The sequence below is a fragment of the Mastigoproctus giganteus genome, chromosome 14, assembly GCF_048544385.1.
Source record: "Mastigoproctus giganteus isolate SK-2022 chromosome 14, ASM4854438v1, whole genome shotgun sequence".
Classification (NCBI taxonomy): Eukaryota; Metazoa; Arthropoda; class Arachnida; order Uropygi; family Thelyphonidae; genus Mastigoproctus; species Mastigoproctus giganteus.
In genome coordinates this window covers 93,427,767-93,451,438 of record NC_143588.1, presented here as the reverse complement: position 1 = coordinate 93,451,438, position 23,672 = coordinate 93,427,767, and the positions used below count along the sequence as shown (strand labels likewise).

General features: G+C 39.2%; 1 protein-coding gene across 3 annotated transcripts in view; it reads right to left on the bottom strand.

Annotated features, from left to right (window-relative positions):
• Positions 1–8,679, bottom strand: part of LOC150075376 (uncharacterized) — a 146,465-nt gene extending 137,786 nt beyond the window's left edge. For all 3 annotated transcript variants that reach the window (XM_090389301.1, XM_090389302.1, XM_090389300.1), the window contains exon 1: positions 8,587–8,679. The gene's annotated coding sequence lies outside the window, so the exon portion shown is untranslated. The remainder of the gene's footprint in view (positions 1–8,586) is intronic.
• Between the last annotated feature and the right edge of the window lie 14,993 nt (positions 8,680–23,672).

Sequence of the window (23,672 nt, the reverse complement as noted above, 5' to 3'; positions counted from 1 at the left end):
TTATGAATTAAATCCTAAACTGTGCAATTTTACTATTAACTTTTAAATGAAGTATAAGGTGGCAAGGGAAGAACAAGTCAACAAACTCATTTACCACTGTATGTTTGCATACATCTAGTTCTATCTTGGGCAAATTAATCCGAGTGGCACTCACACCAAAACTCACAAGCGCATAAGGTTCATTTTGACTTTATTCAATAAAGTGGTTCTGGAGGGTAAAACAGCAGGAGTGAAAAAAATAAATAAAATCAAATAATTAAATAAAAAATAAAATTATATTTTAATAAAAAGTATGCCGAAATGATCCATCCTCTCAATGTGGAAATCTTGACTTTGTATGACAAAGTCAAGATTTCCACATTTCAGTTATAAGGTACTAGATAGCGTTAGCTTAGTACAGTATATACTATTAGCAATTAATCAGTAAAATTTAATGATCTTGTTAAACTTCATTGTCAATTAAATTGTACTTTTTTAACTAAATACATATAACGACTTAGATTTTACAAACGTAACATTATTAATTAATGCATAACTTGATACGGAAGTTATATAACGAAACTCAGAGATAATACTCGATACTGAATATATATATATATATAGATATATAGCGTTATAACTGCATTTGGATATAAGTTTAGGGTTATAATTTTGTACTGAAATTGAATTGAAATCATGACTCAGACCAGAGCAAAGCAAAAGGCTCTCGCTAATGGGAGTACTGTGGCTCAGGGGGAGAACTGAGGGGGGGGGCAGTTGCCCTCTGAATCACAGCCTTTTAAAATGCACTGCTTTATTGATGTTTGTGGACAATCAGGTAAGGGACATGATACTGCCAAGGGGAATGTCTTTGTGCGTGTGCAATGTAAGGAGTGTGGGGAAATTAGGCAACAACTCAGCGTTGTTATGGGCCTATATGAGAGCTTGAAGGACAGGGTGGATGCCATCGAAGGATTTAAATTGAGGGGCCCATCAAGCTCTCAGCTGCCCATATCAATGCCAGAGCTTGCACTTGATCATCACGCAACACAGCGGCAACCCCCAAGGCAGAATGCGCTGGTCCCACAGGAACTAGTAGTTGTCGGTGACTCTATTGTCAGGGAAACAGGGAACATGGTGTGTAAACAGGACAGGTGGAACAGGACCAGGGTATGTCGGCCAGGGGCAAAGGTTGATGACATTGTAGATCAGACATCTTTTAAGGGCACAAAAGGTGATATCGTTGTACACGTTGGCACTAATGATATTAAGAGTAGGAGACCGGCGGAATTACTTAACAAGTACAGGTCACTGTTGAAAAAAAGTTGTGAATTACGGTTGAATTTGAAAGTGTCTGCAATTGTGCCCAGACACAATAGGAGGGAATGTATGATGAGAGCCTTGTCGATCAATTTGGCTCTGGAAAGATTGTGCAAGGCTCAAGAGGTAGAATTTTTTTCAGCCTGGTCTGTATTTGTTAACAGGAGAGACTGCTTCTACAGGGATGGGATACACTTAAATAGAAAGGTTGCAAGAACCATTTACTAATGCTATCGAGGCAGTGTTAGGTGGGTCGGAAAACTGCTAGCTTGGGGGGGGATACAAGGACTAATAGATTAACAGTAACTGCTGGCAGAGGTGAAAGTAATTCTTGCACTGCTTCTATTGGAATGAGAAGCAGCCTGGAAAACAAGATGCAGGGTATTTCAGAGACTGCTTGGAGTCACTGCGGTACAAGTAAACATATGGGTTGTGTTAGGGTAGCTAAGAATAGGAACAGGTGCATGTATACTTGCATGTACACCAATGCTATGAGTTTGATAAATAAATTTTAGGTGTTGGTCAAAACATCAAAGGCAGATATTGTTGAAATATCAGAGACGTGGTGTAACACAGATATAAAGAATGCAGAACTGCAATTTGGGGAGTATAATGTGTACAGGAAGGATAGACAGGTTAGGAACCGAGAAGGGGTTAAACTATTAGTTAAGAAACACAAAATCCAAGGAAGTGCAGCCAGTCAACATCACCGGATAGTGCAGTGTCGAGTCAGTTTGGTGTGACAAGCACTGGGAAATCAAAATTGAGAGTAGGAATGTGTTATAGGCCTAATGACTCTGATGAATATAATAAAAAAACTGTACAGGGAAATAGAGTGGGCCAGTAAATCACAGTGTCTTATAATGGGGGATTTTAATTTCCCAGATATTGACTGGAATTTGTGGGTTGGTCACTCACACACTAGCAAGGCTTTTGTGGATTAATTGGATGATTGTTTTCTACATCAGCATGTTAGGGAGGCAACTAGAGGGAGTAATACTCTTGATTTGATTATCAGTAGGGATTCTTCATGCATTAAGAATCTGCAGATAAAGGAATCACTAGGTGGCAGTGATCACAGTGTGCTGAAGTGGGATTTACTCAAAGATGTAACTACCATCAGGGTAAAGGGAAGGGTTTTTGCTTTCGTAAAGGCGATTACGGTGGTCTGAGACGGTATTTAAATTCTATACGGTGGGACCAACTGATCATGTTACCAACAGAAAATTCAAAATGGGAGGCATTCAAGAGAATTCATCTTGGGAGCTACTAGGCTTTACATAGCAACTAAGAAATATTGTTCAAGGTTTAGGCCTAAATGGATGTCAGATGAACTAATGAGACATGTGGCAAAGAAGAAAAATGCATGGGATACTTATAAATTAATGGGTGACATGGAAGCCTACGATAGATATAAGTTGGTCTGTAACCAAGTCGCAAAGGAGATTAGACAGACAAAGACATAGGAGAAATCTTTGGCAAGGGATGCAAAGAAAAACAGCTAAGAGTTCTTTACCTATGTAAACTCTAGAAGGAAAGGGATGAATCAGATTGGTCCTCTTGATATTGATGGGTCAACTGTTGATGATCCTGCTCAGGTAGCTAACAAACTAAATGAATATTTTGCATCGACATTCACACATGAGGAGTTATTCAGCAAGGGGAATGCCAGAGGTGTATTCAACTCTAGCAGTAAGCTACAGAATCTTGAAATAACTGGGAGTAAAGTGGAGGAGAAACTGTTGAAGATAAACATAAAAAGGCACCTGTGGTGGATGGGATCTATCCAGTTATATTAAAGGAGGCAGCAAAGGGCAACAAAAGTAATTATAGACTTGTTAGTTTAACTTCTGTTCCAGGGAAATTAATGGAGGTACTGGTTAAAGAAGCATTGCAGGATCATCTAGACAAGACTTCAGTTATAGCTCGGACACAGAATGGTTTTGTTAAGGGGAAGTCTTGTCTGACCAATTTGATTGGATTCTATGATGTGGTCACAAAGGTCACAAAGATGCAGGGAATAATTTTGATATCATATATTTGGATCTTAGAAAGGCTTTTGATACTGTTGCACATGGAAGACTGCTGCACAAATTGGAACAGTGTGGCATTGGATGCAAATTGCTGCTATGGATAAAGGGATGGTTGAATGGGAGAAGACAGAGTGGTAATGAATGGACACTGCTCATCATGGACTAATGTTATTAGTGGAGTCCCTCAGGGCTCAGTGTTGGGTCCATTGCTGTTTTCTGTATTTATAAATGATATTATGATGGTATATCAGGCTTAATGCCCAAGTTTGCAGATGATACGAAGGTTGGCAGGGTTGTTAAGGACACTAATGACAGTACTTTGCTGCAACAGAATCTAGAAAAGTTGAGCAGATGGGCTGAGAGGTGGCAAACGAAGTTTAACATTGACAAATGTAAATGTACTACATATGGGAAGCAGTAACCCCAGAAGTAACGTATCAACTCTGTGGTACTACACTGTCAGTGGAAGAGAATGAAAAGGACCTGGGGGTAATTGTGTAGACAGATATGAAGTTTTCTGAGCAGTTCAGATGGTCTGCAAGAGTAGCTCATGGTGTCTTGTCAGTGATATAGAGGAAGTTTTCTAGAAGGGATAAGGAGGTGATTATCCACTTGTATAAGGCAATGGTCAGGCCACACCTTGAGTACTGTATACAGATCTGGAGGCCTCATTTTAACTGTTGGAATGAGTACAGAGAAGGGCAACAAGGTTAGTGAATGGAACGAAGGGTTGCTCTTACAAAGGCTTAAGTTTTGCAGATTACTGTGTCTAGAGACTAGGCACCTGCTAGGTGATCTGATTGAGGTGTATAAAGCTTTGAATGGTTTGAGCATACTCAATGCTGATGAGATTCTTCCTCTTGCTCAGATGGATGGCTCAGATGGAGCAATCTGAGCATCTTGCTCAGATTGCTTAGACGGAACAGACTTCCAAAAGATGGAAGCCTGTTCCACCTTTAGCCAGCAGGTAGCTGATAGGTGGCACAGACCTCCATCTTTTGTTGTGGAAGTTGATAGCCTAAATAAATTTAAGGCTGAGCTAGACAGGTATTTGGAACAAATGGAGGGGTGAAATGGGAACTTTTTTTTTTTTTTTTTGGCTGATGCTGCATAAGCTTGCTTTCTTGCATCATACGCCTCTGCTAATGCTAATAATGTGCAATACTAAAACTTTGATAGCCACAAAATTAATGTAGTGCAGCAGTTTTCCTCTTCAATATTTTAATTATGCTACTAAATTAGAAAGTGAAAATATGATCCTATATATACATAATTTAGCAAAAATTATTTTGAGCTCCCCACAACAATATTTATTTATTTTGATGTGTGGGAGCAGACATAGAGGAAAGCTACATGAACTCTACTAAATTTTTGATACAAATAATTTTGCATTCATACAATATTCTAAATCAGTTTTAAGGTATGCTAATTTCACTCTTTTGGATTGGCAACTTTCATTTCAATTAAAAGTGTTTTGTACACTTCATTTGGAAGAATTATTGTAAGAAATAACTTATCAGAATAACAAAATTATATGACATACAAAAAGTAATTTAGAAATGAAATTACCCTGTTTTTGTAATTTTTTATTCCTGAATTACTCACTGTGATCTGTATCATATAATGTTAAAATACTATTAAAAAAGAAACCATTTCATTACAAAATTTAACTCTTACAAATGAATATAAAAGGCACATATTTTGCCTGAAGTGAGAGAGGCCAACCGAACTTTACAGCAAAACTAGTCTTGAAGTATGGGCATCAAGCAGAATTTATCAAAAAATTGGCAAAGTTCATCCATCCTCCAGATATGCTGATGCAAGGAAGTAAGCAAACCCTTAGCCCTAATTATGAGAGCATCCTTGGACTCAGGGAAGGTCCCCACAGACTGGAGATGTGAAAATTTATCCCCAATTCACAAAGTGGGATCAAAGGGAGGGGTGAATCATGAGTAATTACAGACCTGTTAGCTTAATTTCTGTTCCAGGGAAAATAATGGAGTCACTGGTTAAAGAAGCATTGCAGAATCATCTACACAAGACTGCAGTAATAATTCGGACACAGGGGAAGTCTTGTCTGACCAATTTGATTGAATACTATGATGTGGTCAGAAAAGAACTGGATGCAAAAAATAATGTTGATATCATATATTTGGATTTCGGGAAAGCTTTCCTGAAATCCTGTTTTCTATCAGCATCAAATTTCAGGAAAGCTTCCTGAAATTTGATACTTTTGCACATGGAGGACTACTATACAAATTGGAGCAGTATAGATTAAGAGCAAGTTGCTACAATCGATAAAAGGGTGGTGAGTGGGAGAAGACAGAGCATGGTAATCAATGGACACTGCTCTTTGTGGACTAATGTTATTAGTGGAGTCCTCCATAGTGTGTCACCCAACAATGGGCCCAGTGTTAGGCCCATTGTTGTTTTTATATTTATAAATATCGATGAAGGTATATCAGGCTTAATGTCCAAGTTTGCAGATGATACAAAGGTTGGCAGGATTGTTAGTGACAGTAAGAACAGTATGCTACTGCAAAACGATCTAGAAAAGTTGGGCATATGGGCTGAGAAGTGGCAACTGAAGTTTTAACATTGACAAATGCAAAATACTGCATATGGGTAGCAGTAACCCCAGAGAAATGCACCAACTGTGTGGAACTACACTCAGGGTGGTAGAGAATGAAAAAGACCTAGGAGTATTTGTGCAGTCAGATATGAACTTTTCTGAGCAGTGTAGACAGGCTGCCAGAGCAGGTCATGGGGTCTTGTCAATGATATACACGAATTTTGCTAGTAGGGAAAAGGTTTGTTTGTTTGTTTTAGGGTTTTATGGCGCATTAGCATCTAAGGCTATAATGCGCCAAGTCAAGGGGAAAAGGTGATTATCCCTTTGTATAAGGCAATGATCAGGCCACACCTTGAGTACTATATACAGGTCTGAAGGCCTGATTTTAGGAAGAATGCAAAGTTGCTAGAATGAATACAAAGAAGGGCAACAAGATTGGTGAGGGGAACGAAAGGGTCCTCTTACCAAGAAAGGCTTCTGCAAATTGCAGCGTATGGCGACTTGGCACCTGCGAGGTGATCTGATTGAGGTTTATAAGGCCTTGAATGGTTTGAGCAGGCTCAATTCTGTTGGGATTCGTCCTCTTGCTCAGATTATGAACCTGAGGGGGCATAAATTCAAATTAAGAAAAGACAGATGTAGAATAGATGTGTGAAAATTTGCCTTTAGCTAGTGGGTAGTTGATTGCTAGAACAAACTTACATCTGATGTGGAAGTTGATAGCTTAAATGAATTCAAAGAACTAGACAAAAGTTTTGGATTGAATGGATGGATGAAATGGGAAGTTTTTTTGTTTTTTTTTTGGCTGATGCTATATAGGCTTGCTCTTACATCATATGCCTCTACTAATGCTGCATAATGAATAGAAATTGTGGAAATTTAAATCAATCATTGCCCATAATTTTACAATCATATTCACAAATATCCAACTAAGAACTAGACAAATTATTGGAGGGGATGGGTAGGTGAAGCAGGAAGTTTTTTTTTTTGCTGATGCTATACAAGCTTGCCTTCTTTCATATGCTACTACTAATACTAATAATCAAATTTATCTACACACATTGCAACATGCAATCATTAAACAAAGAGAACAACTACTATCCTGTATGATATCAAAGCTAATACTTTGTAAAAGAAAGCTACTAAAGTCCTGATTTTGCCTGCAAATGGAAATTGATAAAATCATAATCTGTAATATTGATAAAAATTTTTGCAAAAATAGGTCTTCCAATTTTAAAACATGATTGTTGAATATCTACAATCTAAATCTGTCAACATTCTTTAAGTTGTAGCTAGTGTTGTCAGCAAATTTATTAGCAATCACTTCTACAGTTGCCCTCTTTTTTTTTTTTTTTTTTTTTTTTTAAATCTTACTCAAATAGAACTATAATTATTATAACCCTTTAGGCTGAATTATGGGTACACCTTGTCACCATGTTGTGGGAATGGCCACATTTGGGATGGATTCAAGCAAAATAAGCATGGGTTTTAGATTTTCATTTTTGGTTAGAGAAAAAATGTTAGGTCAGTTTACGCCAGTAATTCAGGACAGATTCAAGAAAAAGAACCCCATTCCTCTGGAGGTGTACCTATAATCTGGAGTATAACTGGTCTTTATTGTACTACATTATCATATCAACTGACAGTATTTAAGTTTACTATAATTTACTTAGAAATAGCCAAGCTAATAAATGTTACAGCTGGAGGGATACTAAATGAAATTTTAGAAAATATAAATGTTAATGTTTCTTATTTATACAAATTAATAAAAGTTAAAATTGAAATTTTCTTTCATTTGGAATCATCTTTTTTTTGTCCCTTGTCACTTGGGCCATTTTCACTGAACAAAAACATGGCACTACAATTTGATGTTATTTTTTACATTTTTAAGAATTAGTACAACAACATCAGTTGAATGACACGAATGGCTGTAATCTATAAAAAAAAAAAATAAATAAATAATTAATTAAAATAAAAAGCACATTAATTTCCTACACCACAACAGCACCTTCTGCTTCAAGATAATGCTCATTCACATCCTTCTTGAAAGACCCAATAAACACCAGCATGATGATACCAGAAGCTACTACACAAAGATATAATAATTTCTCCTCCGTTTATGAGCATGTAAAAAATATTAATTTTATGTAAAAAAAAAAAATTCGCTTTTTAATGGAAATAACTATGCTACCACATTGTGCACACCCGCGTAATCATAGCACGGAGAGCAACAACTGCATTTTTGTAAATATACGAAATAGTCCATTATTTTTCATATTAATATACAGTACTGAATCAGAAATAAACAACCCATCTTTCAGCTTTATTACTAGCAACTTTTACACTTGTGTAGAGTTGTTTCACTTATCTTTATTATTTGTTTATTTTGTTTTTATTTGTCTGTTGAGGTAGCTCCATATGGGCAACACAACCTTAAACTCATGTCCCTAACTCAATATACATTTTTGGTAAGAATTCTGTAATGTAACAGCTGGCTAGTTTTATACTTGAATGACATTCCGCGATCACCGAAAACAAGAAATAACTCACTTCAATGAGTTGTTTTCCCATGTGCCCCTTAACAGAGATATATGAAAGGAAACAACAAATTTTATAAAAAGGAATGTTCACAACCAGAAAAAAAAAAAAGAGTATGCAAAAAAAAAAAAAAAAATTCAATACCTTCTCCTTCTTCGACTTTTTCCGACCACATTATGATAACAATATTCCAATAAAATTTGAAAATTCTTTATATTTCTCCATATCCCTTCATATTACAACAAACAAATCACAATGTGACACCATTCCCCATTTCCCATGTTTCCCTATTTTCCCTATATTGAATTACAATATTTTCAATATTACGAAATGTGCAATATCGATGAACATTTTCATATGTTCATTTAGCGATGTTATGAGTGAGGTAACTTCGTAGAGATAAAAAATATATACTATGTCATGTAAAGTTTCACATATATATTTTTTCAGTTATAAATATGCGCGGATGTACTTTCTCAAATTAGTTAAGAGTTCATCCCTATTCAAAACACTATTGTTCCCAGCTAAATATAATTTAAATTGAATTATGCACTCAGTAGAAAATTTATTAAGAACTGGCCTTTTCAAAATGCAATGAGACGTATTGCAACTCTCTAGTGATGTGTCTTCAATTAGGTGTTTGTGAAGCTGCAAAGCAACTTAGGTTATGAGGAGTCGGTATATTGTGCGTAATTGGGTATGTTCTCTAGGTTTTCTGAAGAAAATACTGTTTCCGGAAGAAACACCATAGTACCCTTTCTCCATACCCTCAAGCTCAACCATCTCATGAAGAAAACCGATAAAAAATCCTTACGTCATCGACGGGATCTGAACTCAGGCGTTTCCCACCTGGTGTAGGAAGAAGGTGATTATAATCCCTGTTGCCCGAGAGGGCCAGTGTTTTCAGCAATGTAGGTTATATTTCTAATACACATTCGCTCAAACTCATTGGCCAAAAAATTAGAAACCTTTATTAAATGCTAGTCGAGCCATGTTTTACCAGAAATAACCCCAGGGGCTCTCATCTGGTGAGTATGGGCTTGGCACACCCAGGGTCCTGAGCTGGTTATCATCATACTTCTGTTTCTTGGTGATTCTCTTTTACTTCTGACTCTCTCACGGGACACTTCAGAATTTTTTTTTTTTTTTTTGGCAAATTTTTTTGCTGCACCAGCACCAGCACTTATCCTGCTTAGACTTCCTTGCACCATATGGCTAATAATAATATTAATAATAATAATTACAACACGTACACATCGTGGCATTATTCTACTAGGTGTCTGATGGAATCTAGCTCCATATTTGACCATTTTTCAATCGGGATATTTGTCAGTTGCTGTATTGTGGTCGGTAGAGAAATGTAAAGCCGTTATAAATATGTGAGGCATGCTGATATGCTCATTCCAGCATATCCCAGGCATTCTCAATTGGATTCAGATTGCAAAATTAGGCGGTCAAGACGTTGGAAATCTTGGAACGTACCTCGAACCATTCACCTACACCTACAATTTTTGAATGGTGCAAGTTTCATTGTCGTCTTGAAATAATCCTTTGCAATTCGGATAAATACTGGTACGATACAGAAAAATATTCTTTGGCGGTAACACGATCTTCTAACGGTATGAACTCACTCAGTCCGTACCAATCGATACCAGCCAATACCACGATACGAACTCCATCGTCTTGAGCGATGGACACAAAACAGTATGGATGTATGACTTCATGAGGGTCGAGCCATACTTTCATCCCAGTGGTGCAAGAAATTGTAAATCAAGACTCGTCAAATCAAAGGTTTTTTCGACTGTACCGTAGTCCAGTCGTGGCTTTGGCCGAATTTTTTGATTTCCTACAGATAGAAGCGGCTGTCATAAAGACTGCCAAATTACAGAATCTTCAACTCTCGCTGCATAGTTCTGATTGAAATGGGTCTTTCTTTGCCTAAATGGAATTTTTAAGTCATTTGCTGCACACTAGACCTTCTATTCTGACGCACAGTTTGCTTTAAATTTCTGTGATTTGGCTCTTGGAGCACCGATTTGATGCATCATTTCTTCCTTTCAGAGCTGCATTTTCCTTTGGTCTTCCATTGTGTACTTTTGAGGGGGGTTCCTTTCGACACACCAGTGATTTGCTTTGTTTTCTTAATTATGGTTCCTCCTAAATGTGCTCCAACAATAACACCTTTCTGCAAATCGGAAAGATCATCTGTATTCCCCATAGCCGGATCAACAAAGCTCTAGGAACGCGCAGGGTATTTATGTGATCATACCATGCGTCAAGTTCTAGTTGCATAGTGTACGTTCAATTATCTTTTGATACCAACTACAAAAGATTGCTAATTTTTGGACAGTGAGTGTGCGATCAGAACTAAAAAATAATTTAGAGGGCACAAAAATTCCTGTGTAGTATTAACTTCTACACTGCTATGCAAAACTTAAGGACCAACATTATTTCTGAAGGTTACAACCACAAAATCTTTACTTAAGGTACTCTTTACTGATGAGAGTAGATTCAGTCTCAACAGCGATTCTGAACGTCAGCTAATTTGGCGACAAGTTGGCACACGCTATCGCTCCGCAAACATCACTGAAAGGGATCGATATGGCGATCGAGGTGTTCTCGTCTGGGGCCGCCTTATCTTGGACGTACACAACTCCAGACACTGGAAGACGGTACTGTAAGCGGTGCACGTTACAGTACTGAGGTAATTCTTCCTCATGGGTGTCTATTCTGAGGTGCCATTGGCCCCGAGTTCGTGTTTATGGATGATAACGCCACACCTACATCGCATTGCAGCTGTTGATATGCTTTTGGAAAGTGAGGACATTGTTCGAATTGATTGGCCTGCCCGTTCCATCGATATAAATCCCATCGAACACATATGGGACGCTCCGGGGAGACGCCTAGCGCATCCACACCCACCAGAAAATGTTCACCAGCTGAAGATGACGCTGACAGAGGAATGGACGATGTTACCGCAAAAACTTATCAACAACATTGTTCTAAGTATGGACAAGCGGTACAAAGCCTGCATCGACATTAGGGGTGGCCATTTCTCCTACTGAGGACCACTTCTTCCCTTTGTTCCATCTTTGACAGTGATGCATCTGTATCACGGCAGCCAGTGCTATGTTGCCATTTTTGAATAAAGTCCCTCTTTACCGTTTTGTTTCCGTTGTTGTGTCGCTGTTGTTTTCTTCATCATTTCTGTACCTCATAAGGTTCCTTTGGTATGCTTTTCCCATTTCCAGGTCACTCCTATGAGAAGCTACTGGTGAGTAAAATTTAAGGACCTGACTGGTCCTTAAATTTTACAAACCAGTGTATTACTTATATTTAATAATAGAAGCCAAGGTGCTAGCATCAATGAAAGAAAAAAACAAAACAAGTCAAGAAAGCAAGATCGAGGTTTGGAAACTGAAAAAACGAGGATATAAGAAAATGTATAGAGAAAGATAGAGAAACTGAGCCCTGAGAATGAAGTACAATGAGCAGAGGAGGAATGGAAATAATTTAAAAAGGCTTTAGTTGCAACTGCACAGGAAGTGAGTTGAAGGACAAGCGGTGTTAGGTGTTGGAACGACAGAGCAAAGGAGGCTACTCTAATGATGAATAGGGCCTTTAGAAAGATATGTAAAAACACAACGAGAGAGGATATAAAAAAGCAAAATGGGATGAAAAGATAATAGTTAAAGAAGAGAATAAATGGTTGGAGAGTTACTTGCAAAGAATGTAGGAAGCTAATAATTGGGAAAAACGTGTTATATGGATCAGCGAGGAATATGAGGGAGGGGCCAGGGAGCAATGATATTACCTGAAGCGTGAGATGAGAAGAATAATTAAGATGAGGGAGAAAAAAGGAGATGGAAAGGCTATTTTAGGAGGCTACTGAACATCAGAGAAAGAGGATATACAATGGAACAAGAAAAACAGAACAACTATTTATTACGAAAGTTATTTCATCTACCCATGTGTATAATGACTGTAAATTGCGTCTGTTCTCTACGTCCGAGACCGACTAACTCAGCCACAGAGTGAAAAAAGCCCATAAAAGTTCTTCGCGTTATCAACGGGATGCGGACCGGGACTTTTCCACCCCGTGTGGGGACGAGTGACAATACCACTGTGCTAAACGCGCAGACATAATGGAAGAGGTAGGGGAAAGAGAGAGGATCATCAAGAAGTAAAATGGTGGCAGCAGTGGAAAAGATGAAAGGAGGTAAATCGCCAGGGTTTAAGGAAGTGACTATAGAAATGATAAGATGGGCTGTACTGGTACATAGAGTAATGGAAGTTGTATGGGAGGAGAAAATAGCTACGAGAGACTGGAAAAGACCATTTATTGTGCCTTTATATAAAAAAGGTACAAAAAAAAAAACCACAAGAATTATAGGAGGATCACCCTGACCAGCCACATAGGAAAACTGTACGAAAGAATAATGGAGGGGAGCGTACAAGAAAAGATGAAGGCAAGGATGATTGGCTTCAGAAAAGGTAGATCGATCACACATCTAATTATTGCTGTCAGAAACATGAGCATGGTAGGAATATCTGCATTGTTTTGCGCATGATAGCATAGAGGAGAAAGATATAGGAAATGTCACAGAAACAAGGAGTACGGGAAGTTGTTGTAATAAGGTTTTAGTCGCACCAACAACTAAGGCTATATTGCTCTGAGTATATTGTCTGTAAATTGCGTATTCTGTGGTCGATTTTGTTTGCTGAACGAAAAACCCGAGTTTCCCTCCTCTGAGACTGACCTCCCCTGCTAACCTCTCCTGAGACCGACTAACTCAGTCACATTATGAAAAAAAACCATAAAATTCGTCACGTCATTGACGGGACTAGAAACTCATGTCTTTTCTACCCAGTGCGGGGAGGACGGCGATTCTACCAACTGTGCTACCCATGAAGGATTAGGGGAAATCATTGATATAATAGTACTAAAAGTCTATACTAAGGGACTGAAATTCTGTAAAAACAATGGTTGGAAGCACGGCTAGTTTGAAATTAATAATGGATTGAGACAGGGTAGTGCACTCTAATTGTGTGCACTACCGTGTATCATCAATTACTAGTAATTCATACTAGTAATTGATGATATAGCAAATGCTGTCGAGAAAAGGATAGGACAGAAAAAACGAGTGATGACGTTTGCTGATTTGTTGATTTATGGTGATGGAGAGCAGGTACAGAATCAGGTGAGTTGAGTGGAGGAGGTAAAGAGATAGAATTTAAAGTTTAATGCTGCTAAGAGTAACGCATTGAGAATAACAAGGAGAGAGAGAGAGAAGGAAAATTGAGGGAAGATAGGAGACAATTTCAGATATTTAGGGAGTATAGGGAGGAAAAGAAGGGAGAATTCATGAGGAGATATGTAGAAGAGCAGACCAGGAAGAATGTTTTATAATTGTGTAAAAGATCTAGTTTGTAGAAAGAAGATACCTGAGAAGTGCAAGGTGGTACTCTATAGAGCTTATTACAAATAATAACCTGGATCGGAATCATGGATAACCCAGGAGGATATTATCAAAATACAAGCGATTGAAATGACATTTCTGAGAAGTGTGTTTGTGTGGAAAGACCAGGAGATAAGAGTAAGAAACGTGGCCATTCGGGAGAAAGTGGGAGAAGAACGATTAAAAGAAAAGACCCTGACATAAACAGACTGAAATGGTTTGGTTAATTAAAGAGAATGGAAAGTTAATAGACTGCCCAAGATGTTATAAATGAAAATGGAAGGTAAAAGACCATGAAGGCAGAGATGGCAAGAGGTACCGATCGATATGGAGAGAAGAGGTGTTAGTCGGGAGAAGTTAGAGAGGGAGAAATGGCGAGAAAATCGAGATAATTGGAGAACACTGGTTTCCTTATCGACCCGGGGAGTTGGAACAACGATAAAAGAAAGCAAAATCGTTTCAGTACTGTATTTACTGTTCATGATGACGTAAGGTTTTAGATGCATCAGCAACATAGACAATATTGCACCCTATGCATTGTTTGTAAACTGTTTTCTCTGGTCGGTTTGCCTGTTTACTATACGAAAGAGCATGTATGCCTAGACTGAGACCGAGTAACTCAGCCACGTTGTGAAATATGACCATAAAAAGTCCATGCACCATTGACGGGATTTGAACCTGGGCCCTTTCCACAGAGTGAGAAGGCTGGTGCTTATGCACTGAGGGTTGAATTTCCTTTGATTATACCAATATTTACATTGATCTTTGAAGCCTTGGAGCTTATCAGTGGTTCGTGGTTATTCTGCTTGCACCTTGTAGAAAAGCTGCCGCAGTATGAGAAAAGCCCATAATGGGCTTTTCTCATACTGCAGCCGAAGTATTCACGTCAGGCCAGGTCAACATGATTTTATCATCTGGAAAATCGGGTTTATCATTCGGCAAAATAGACAAACAGCCCAAAATATATATACTATTACGTACATGAATCCTTAGCATGAAAAGCTTTCTCTTCATAACCTTACGCTGGCTACGACGGAATTGGGCATCTTATTTTGTACACCTCATCTATTTCGGTTATCAGAACTCTAGCCTTTCACTCTACAGAAGCTGCAACACTGTCTATTAAAATGAAAATGGATGGCCAGATGATATGCTTCCAACTGCATCATGCTGGTGGAAGTAGTAGTAGTAGTAGTAGTAGTAGTGGCATGTGATGCAAGAAAGCATGCGTATGAGCTTATGCAGCATCAGCAAAAAAAATCCACACCATTCCCTCCAAATGCCTGCCCAGTTCCCTGGAACAGAAGTTAAACTAACAAGTCTATAATTACTTTTGTTGCCCTTTGCTGCCTCCTTTAATATAACTGGATAGATCCCATCCACCACAGGTGCCTTTTTATGTTTATCTTCAACAGTTTCTCCTCCACTTTACTCCCAGTTATTTCAAGATTCTGTAGCTTACTGCTAGAGTTGAATACACCTCTGGCATTCCCCTTGCTGAATAACTCCTCATGTGTGAATGTCGATGCAAAATATTCATTTAGTTTGTTAGCTACCTGAGCAGGATCATCAACAGTTGACCCATCAACTTCCACAACGACAGATGGAAGTTTGTTCCAGAAATTAACCACCTGCTGGCTAAAGGCAAACTTCCGCACATCTATTCTACATCTGTCTTTTCTTAATTTGAATTTATGCCCAGTTAGGTTCGTAATCTGAACAAGTGGAAGGATCCCATCAGAATTCAGCGTGCTCAACCCATTCAAGGCCTTATACAGGGTGATTCACCACCAGCGCGACAAACCTGCAGGAGGTGCAGGGGTCACAAAGCCGAACTGGAACCACACAGCACTGAGATATAATAGCAACATGATGCCAGGTATCTCTCATGACAATATTATGAGTTTGTAAGAGGAAGGGTGATGGTCCGGGGAATGTTTGTTAGGAGTCAATAAGTTACTGGAACCCCATAGAATTCCTTACCAGAAATTGGTCCACTGGCCGCTGACCAGATTACCTCACCATGTTGACTGGCTGGATTATGAAGGATGTCACTCTTTTTATAACGTGTCCAGATGGTTTGGGAAACATAACGGTGACTTCTTTATTCGGTTGTTTTCTTCCTGAATTTCATTCCCACGGACCCCGTGTTGAACGATATGAAACTGGACATCCATTATCAGGAACCACTGACATCCAAGTTACAGGGGCTGTTACAATATTCTGTTTAATGTTCTTGGGTCAGTACTTTCAGAACGTTAATTGATGCTAAAGGACTCTATAACAAAAATCTGATTGCGTGCGAAAGTTGGTTTTTAAGCTCTTTTTCGGTTGTTGTGAAGGCGATTACTTTGCGTCATCAGATATAGTACCTTGTTCTGCAATATAAGTGGTGACTTATAATTCTAACTTAGAGCAAAATAGAGAATCAAATTTCAGGTCCCCATGATTTATAAAAATACAGCACCAAGAAATTCTTTGGTTTTTAAAGAATACAAGTAATCGAGCTGACTAATTCTCAGAATGGCAAGATCACCATACTACCACCAGTTCTTCTAACCTGCCAGAAGATGGCAGGAGAGTACTTTGCCAAGCTCTTGCAGCTGGCAGCACAGTTGCAGGATCTGACATGTCTGGTAGTTGCAGAGTGGCCTTTAGTTAGTGTGAAGAGGATTGTGAACTGCTGATCGCTGGGCAGCATTTTTCATTCACTATTGAGTTCGACGTTGTTGGGTTTTAGAAACATTGGGTCATATATATTATATATTGTGTACAATATACGTATATATTGTATGTAGTAGTAGTAGTGGCATGTGATGCAAGAAAGCAAGTGTATGAGCTTATGCAGCATCAGCCAAAAAAAAAAAAAAAAAAAATCACACCATTCCCTCCAAATGCCTGTCCAGTTCCTCCTGAAATTTATTTAATCTATCAACTTCCACAACGACAGATGGAAGTTTGTTCCAGCAATTAACCACCCGCTGACTAAAGGCAAATTTCCGCACATCTATTCTACATCTGTCTTTTCTTAATTTGAATTTATGCCCCCTTAGGTTCGTAATCTGAACAAGTGGAAGGATCCCATCAGAATTCAGCGTGCTCAACCCATTCAAGGCTTATATATACCTCAGTCAGATCACCGCGCAGGTGCCTAGTCTCCAGCCACTGCAATTTGCAGAACTTAAGCCTCTCTTGGTAAGAGGATCCCTTCATTCTCCTCACCAATCTTGTTGCCCTTCTCTGTACACGCTCAAGTAAATCTACACCCTTCCTAAAATGAGGCCTCCAGACCTGTATGCAGTACTCAAGGCGTGGCCTGACCATTGCCTTATACAGAGGGATAATCACCTCCTTTTCCCTGCTAGCAAAATTCCTATATATCATTGACAAAACCCCATGACCTGCCCTGGCAGCCTGTCTGCATTGCTCAGAAAACTTCATATCTGACTGCACAATTACTCCCAGGTCTTTTTCATTTTCTACCACCTTAAGTGTAGTACCACACAGTTAGTACGTTTCTCTGGGGTTACTTCTACCCATATGCAGTACTTTGCATTTGTCAAGGTTAAACTTCAGTTGCCACTTCTTAGCCCATCTGCCCAAATTATCCAGATCCTGTTGCAGTAGCACACTGCCATTACTGTCATTAACAACCCTGCCAACCTTTGTATCATCTGCAAACTTCGACATTAAGCCTGATATACCTTCATCAATATCATTGATAAATATAGAATATAAATATACAAAATACATATAAATATACAAAACAACAGTGGACCTAACACCGAACCCTGTGGGACTCCACTAATAACATTAGTCCAAGAAGAGCAGCACCCATTGATTACCGCCCTCTGTCTTCTCGCACTTAACCATCCTTTTATCCATTGTAGCAACTTACCCTTAATACCATTCTGCTCCAATTTGTACAATAGTCTTCCATGCGCAACAGTGTCAAAAGCTTTCCTGAAATCCAAATATATGATATCAAAATTATTTTTTGCATCCAGTTCCTTTGTAACCACATCATAATAACCTATCAAATTTGTCAGACAAGACTTTCCCTTAACAAACCCATGCTGTGTCTGAATTATTGCTGCAGTCTTGTCTAGATGATCCTGCAATGCTTCTTTAATTAGTTCAGTAAGGAGAGCAGAGCGGCGAAAATAAAAATTAAGGTAAGTCCATTCTGCGAATTACAAGGCCAATCTGTGTACATATCATGCATAAATATATATAAATCAAAAATGGTAAATAAACAGGGATCAACAGTGCGAGAAAAGATGGAAACACATAGGCCTTTCTTTTTGGTGTAAATGTTATGCAAATAAATAACTATTAGATTTATTACAATTTAAGAAACATAACAAGGTTAAAGTCAAAAACAATTACTATTAATGACAAGCACGTGGTTTATTGACTCAAGAAAAGATAAAATGGAATACATAAAAATAAACAAAATAAAATATAGGACTTACTATTTCCAGACGTAAACATCCATCTAACACATTCCGAAGATTATAACGACCTCAGGTGGAGAAAATAGGAGGAATCAGCAAATTCCAAAATGAAATGGAAATGAGTGTGTTGTTAATGTGAAACAAAATTCATGATAAATATGGCTCAGTATAGAAGAATAAAAAAAATAAATAAATTAGTAAAAATAGAGGATATTAAATAATTATGCGAAAAAGGAAAAAGTTAATATAGCAAGAATATAGCTTCCCGATACTCATTTGTAAATGGCTCGCGAGAATTTTCTTTTTTTTTTTCGTGTATACCATGATTTACATTTTCTTTACCATATTTTAGTTTATATATTCATTATGATAATAGGATTTTTTTGTTCTTTAGTGGTCCTAGTCCAAACAAGCTCCCTGTAACGTTTCAGTGGTTGCTTTACACAGAACTAAGTAAATTAAGTCGGGATATGGGGTGTTCCTTCTGCAAACGTTTGTTAGTGTATTGTCGCCTCGCATGAGATGGTCCCCTGAACCTCTCTGTACTTGACAAAATTATCTCCTATTATCTTATATTGGGAAATAGTTCCAACATATGAGTTCATCAGATTAATTACTTTAGCCACTGAGCTGCTAATTACTGGAATAAGTAAAGGCTGAGTGTTTGGGAAATTCAGAGGTCAGCTGGATCGCAACTTACTGGAGGTTTTTTTTTTTTTTAATTTTTTGGTGGCACGTCATGGCCCTACTTACAATGAAAAGATAAGTGACGAAACATTTGGGAATTAGAATATAGATGTTATATTTTAATTACGAGTTTTATTAATCATAAACTTTATTTTATGGGGGGAAAATACTAAATAAATAAATAAATAAAACGTCTAGTTAATATTTAAAATATAAAAATACATGAAAAGAAAAACCAGGAGCTTCAGTAGTATTTATCCTCTGAAAATTTAATACTTATTATTATTAGCAATATTCCTTTTTTTATTGGCAATTTTTTAAAATTTATTTACTATTCATAAAAATTGGAATAACCATTAGTTATTCCAATCTGTTTCTTCTGAACTATCTGTTTCTTCTCAGCAATGTTAGTAGCTATAATAAAAAAAAGGCTTGGAGACCTTTTCCAGAAAGCCATCTTTTTTGAAATATTTTTCATCCAAGCGCTCCTTCAAATAAACTCTATCCTTCAAAAATTTTTCCTTCAAACTTATGAGCACATACTGTATAATATTTTCCCTCTTGCTCTTGGGAAATTGATGTAAACCCTCATATGTTAATTTTTACATGAAAATTTCGGATAACTGTTTTAACCACAGGGGCTCACATCTGGTGAGTATCGGCTTGGCACACCTACGGTTCTGAGCTGGATATCATCATTCTTCTCTTTCTTGGTGATTCCTTTCTACTCTCTCTCTCTCTCTCTCTCTCTCTCTCTCTCTCTCTCTCTCTCTCTCTCTCTCGCTCTCGGGGTAATTCAGAACTTTTTTTTTTTTTTTTTGGCTGGTGCAGCATAAGCCTCAGGCTTCCTTACACCATGCAGCTAATAATAATAATAATAATAATAATACAATAAAATACAATTTAAATAACCAAGACACTGGACTACCAGCCTGATGGACCCGGGTTCGAATCCCTGCATTGAGTTGGTGGAAGCGAATAAAGTGGATAAAAAAAAAACATCGCGAAAGTTGCCCCATTGGACTTACCTTCCGTAAGGTCGGAGTGACTGCTGGAACAGATAGTGGCACCATCTGGTGTCACTAATGAGAACTAAAATAAATAAATAAACCACTGGACATAAGCCGAAGCTAAACAAGTCCAACTCCGTAGATCGATGATATCGCAGAAAAATATTATTCATACTGCATCGAGTGTGGCGCAGGATAAAGTCACTCACGTTCAGGCCTTAGCAGAGGGGTCGGCTCGAAAACTTGGAGACAGTCTCCCACGCAAGACAGTGGAGCAAGTGGCGCTGTCACCAATAAGGCTACCACAAGAGAAGGGCAAGACCATTCAGCCCCTCCAACTGGAAGTGTTTCTTTTTGCAACTGCGCTAGTGACCACCCAGGAAGGAAGAAAACGCCAACGAATGAAGTGGAGCATTGAAATCAATACATACATCATGCGAGCATACTATGAAATAACCAGACTAGAGACCGATATGACAATGTACAGATCGAGACTACATACCAAGTGGTTGAAACAATTCCTGGATATTCAGGTCACCGAACAGCGATTAGCAGACCAAAGAAGAACCATCATTGCGAAGAACCTAATAGCTCCTGCCATCTTGGAAAAAATCAAGCAGGATGTCAGCGATCTGCAACAACGCGCAAAGAATATGGTCAATATGGAACCAGAGGAGGAACAGCAAGAAGAAATACAACCCAGAGTAGCTGAAGTGGAAAGACACTGTCATGATATTCAGAATAGAAGACGAGTGCAAGAAGGCCCTAACACAATTTGAAGGAATGGACCCCATAAGAACCCATGCGATACCTAAGCAGAGGCCAAATAAAATCTTGTAGAGAGTAACAGACCACCTCAATCGGCAATTAATGCCACATTACTTTGACAATAATGGTGCAACGCTGGAAGCTATCCACACAGTCGTATACTGTACTGCCATAGCAGCTACTAGGATTAATGGAAAAGAAACGGGAGACCAGCAGCAGAAGAACCGAAAACAGAAGGAATCGCCAGCTTGGGAAAGAAGATTTCAGCAGAAGATACAAGAATTAAGAGTCAAGATAGGTCAGTTGTCCCAGTACCAACAGTGTAATAGAAGTAAGAAATTGATTGGAAAAGTGAAGAGCATCCTCAAGAGAGACAGCGTCCACAGCAAACATGAGACCAGAAATCGGAGAATAGGACAATACTTGGACACACTGACGCAGAACCTCCTCGCCCTCAGCAAGAGACTACACCGATACAAAGAGAGCTCCCAGAGGAAAATAAACAACCAAATCTTCGACGAGGACCAAAGAGCTTTCCTCTGGAAACTGGGTGAAGGTGAGAAAACAGGAAACGGACCACGCGAGAAGAAGACGAGCTAGGAGTTCTGGGGAAATATCTGGAGCATTGAAGTAAGAATAACAGCAGAGCACGCTGGATAGAAGTAGAACGGAAGAAAACCAAGGACATACAAGATATAAGAGAGTGGAAATTCGAGAAGTACAATAGTCGATCAAGAACACCTACAACTGGCGAACCCCCAGGAATTCATAACATCATCAACTACTGGTGCAAGAAGCTCAACTGCACACACACACACACAAGCACCTGGCAGAGCAGTTAACTCGAAAGATAAGGCTCCCGGAGACAATCCCGAAGTTTCTCACTGAAGGAGTCACATATCTAAAGCTAAGACAAAGATACGTGAAACCTGGCGAAATATAGGCCAATCACACCTGCCTCCCAACGATGTACAAGATCCTGATCATTTAGAGAGTCAGAACATAATGGCCGAACAGCAGGAAGGATGCAAGCGGAGATGCAAAAGATGCAAGGAGCAATTAACAATAGATGCCGCAGTTATGGAGCAAGCCTACAAGAAGCACCGCAATCTATATACGACCTACATCGATTACCGCAAGGCCTTCGACTCCGTACCTCATAGCTGGCTAATGATCTTGATCTACAAGGTCAATCCGATAGTGACAAACTTCCTAGGAGCAATAATGGCGAAAGGGAGTCCCACGGTTAAGGTCCAGAACATCACAACGAGGCCAATCCCCATTAGAAGAGGAATCTTTCAGGGAGATGATCTGAGCCCACAATGGTTCTGTCTAGCACTCAACCCGTTATCCACCGTGCTTCACGTCAGCAAGTATGGATATAACCTCAAAGAAGAAAGAAAGAACCTGTACACCCTCACCCACCTGATGTACATGGATGACATCAAGATCAACGCGGCAACCGAGAAGCAACTCCAGCAACTACTCCGGATCGCCGAAGAATTCTGCAAGGACATCGGGATGGAATTTGGTCTATACAAATGCAAGACCCACACCCGAAACTACCAGCAGCTGACTGGTAAAGAGATCGAATCTATGACAGAAGGAGAGACCTACAAATACTTGGGGATGATGCAGGCTCAGCAGTTAGAACACAAGGAAATCAAGAAGTGCCTGAACGAAAAATTTCAGCGACTCAGAAGCCTGTGGAAAGCAAAGCTAAACGGACGGAACACAGTTAAAGCCATAAACACCTATGCAGTCCCAGTGCTAACGTACTCCTTCGGGGTCATAGACTGGACTAACACTGAGCTGGAGGATATCATGAGAAAGACAAGGATGACCAAGAGCTGCCAACACCACTCGAAATCTGCCGTGGAGAGATTGACAGTTGCCTGGGAAGAAGGAGCCTGATAGACCTCATTAAGCAACAGAATTTGCTTAATGAGGAACTTGGATTTCCTTATTAAGAAAAAATGAGGAAATCCAAGAAGAAATCCACAGCCTTGGATTTGCTGCTGTGGATTTCTTCCAGAAACACACAGCAGCACTCCTCCAGGCCATAAGGAAGATAGACAAGCTGTATACCCCACTCAACTTAAGTGAGGAGTCCCGTCCCAACCAGGAGGGCCAAACGAAGCTAGAAAGATGGGCAGAGAAGACACTCCATGGCAGACACTAAAATGATCTCCATCAAGATCACATAGATAAAATTGCTTCCAATGCATGGCTCACGAACGGGATGGACCCTCTTCTCCGGGACTGAAGGATTCAGGCTTGCCAACCAAGACCTTTCTGGTAATCAACACCAGAAACTAATGAGAATACATCGCCAAGGAGCCCGGAATGTCAGATGACACATGTCGACAATTCCACCTAGCCTCAGAAACGATCAAACACATCACCCGGGATGCAAGGTGATCACCCAGACTGAGTACACTGATACACACGACCAGGTAGCCAGAATAATACATCAGAAGCTTGTGAGGAAATACCAGTTGACCCAAGAAAGTGTACCATATTACAAGTACGAACCCCAAACAGTACTAGAGACCCGAACCTGCAAGCTGTACTGGGACCGCGCCATAATAACGGATAAGACCATTCCGCACAACAGACGGACATAACCTTTGTTGGCAAGATGGAAAAGGCTACCTATCTGATTGACATAGCGGTGCCGAATCCTAGCAATGTCTGTAAAACCCATGAAGAAAAAATTAGGAAGTACACGAACCTGAGAAATGAGGTCAAGGCGATGTGGCATGTGCAAGAAGTATTGATCATCGTGTCAACCACCGGTATGGTGCCAAAGTCTTTACATAGCAGCCTAGCAGCAACAGGTCTCCCAG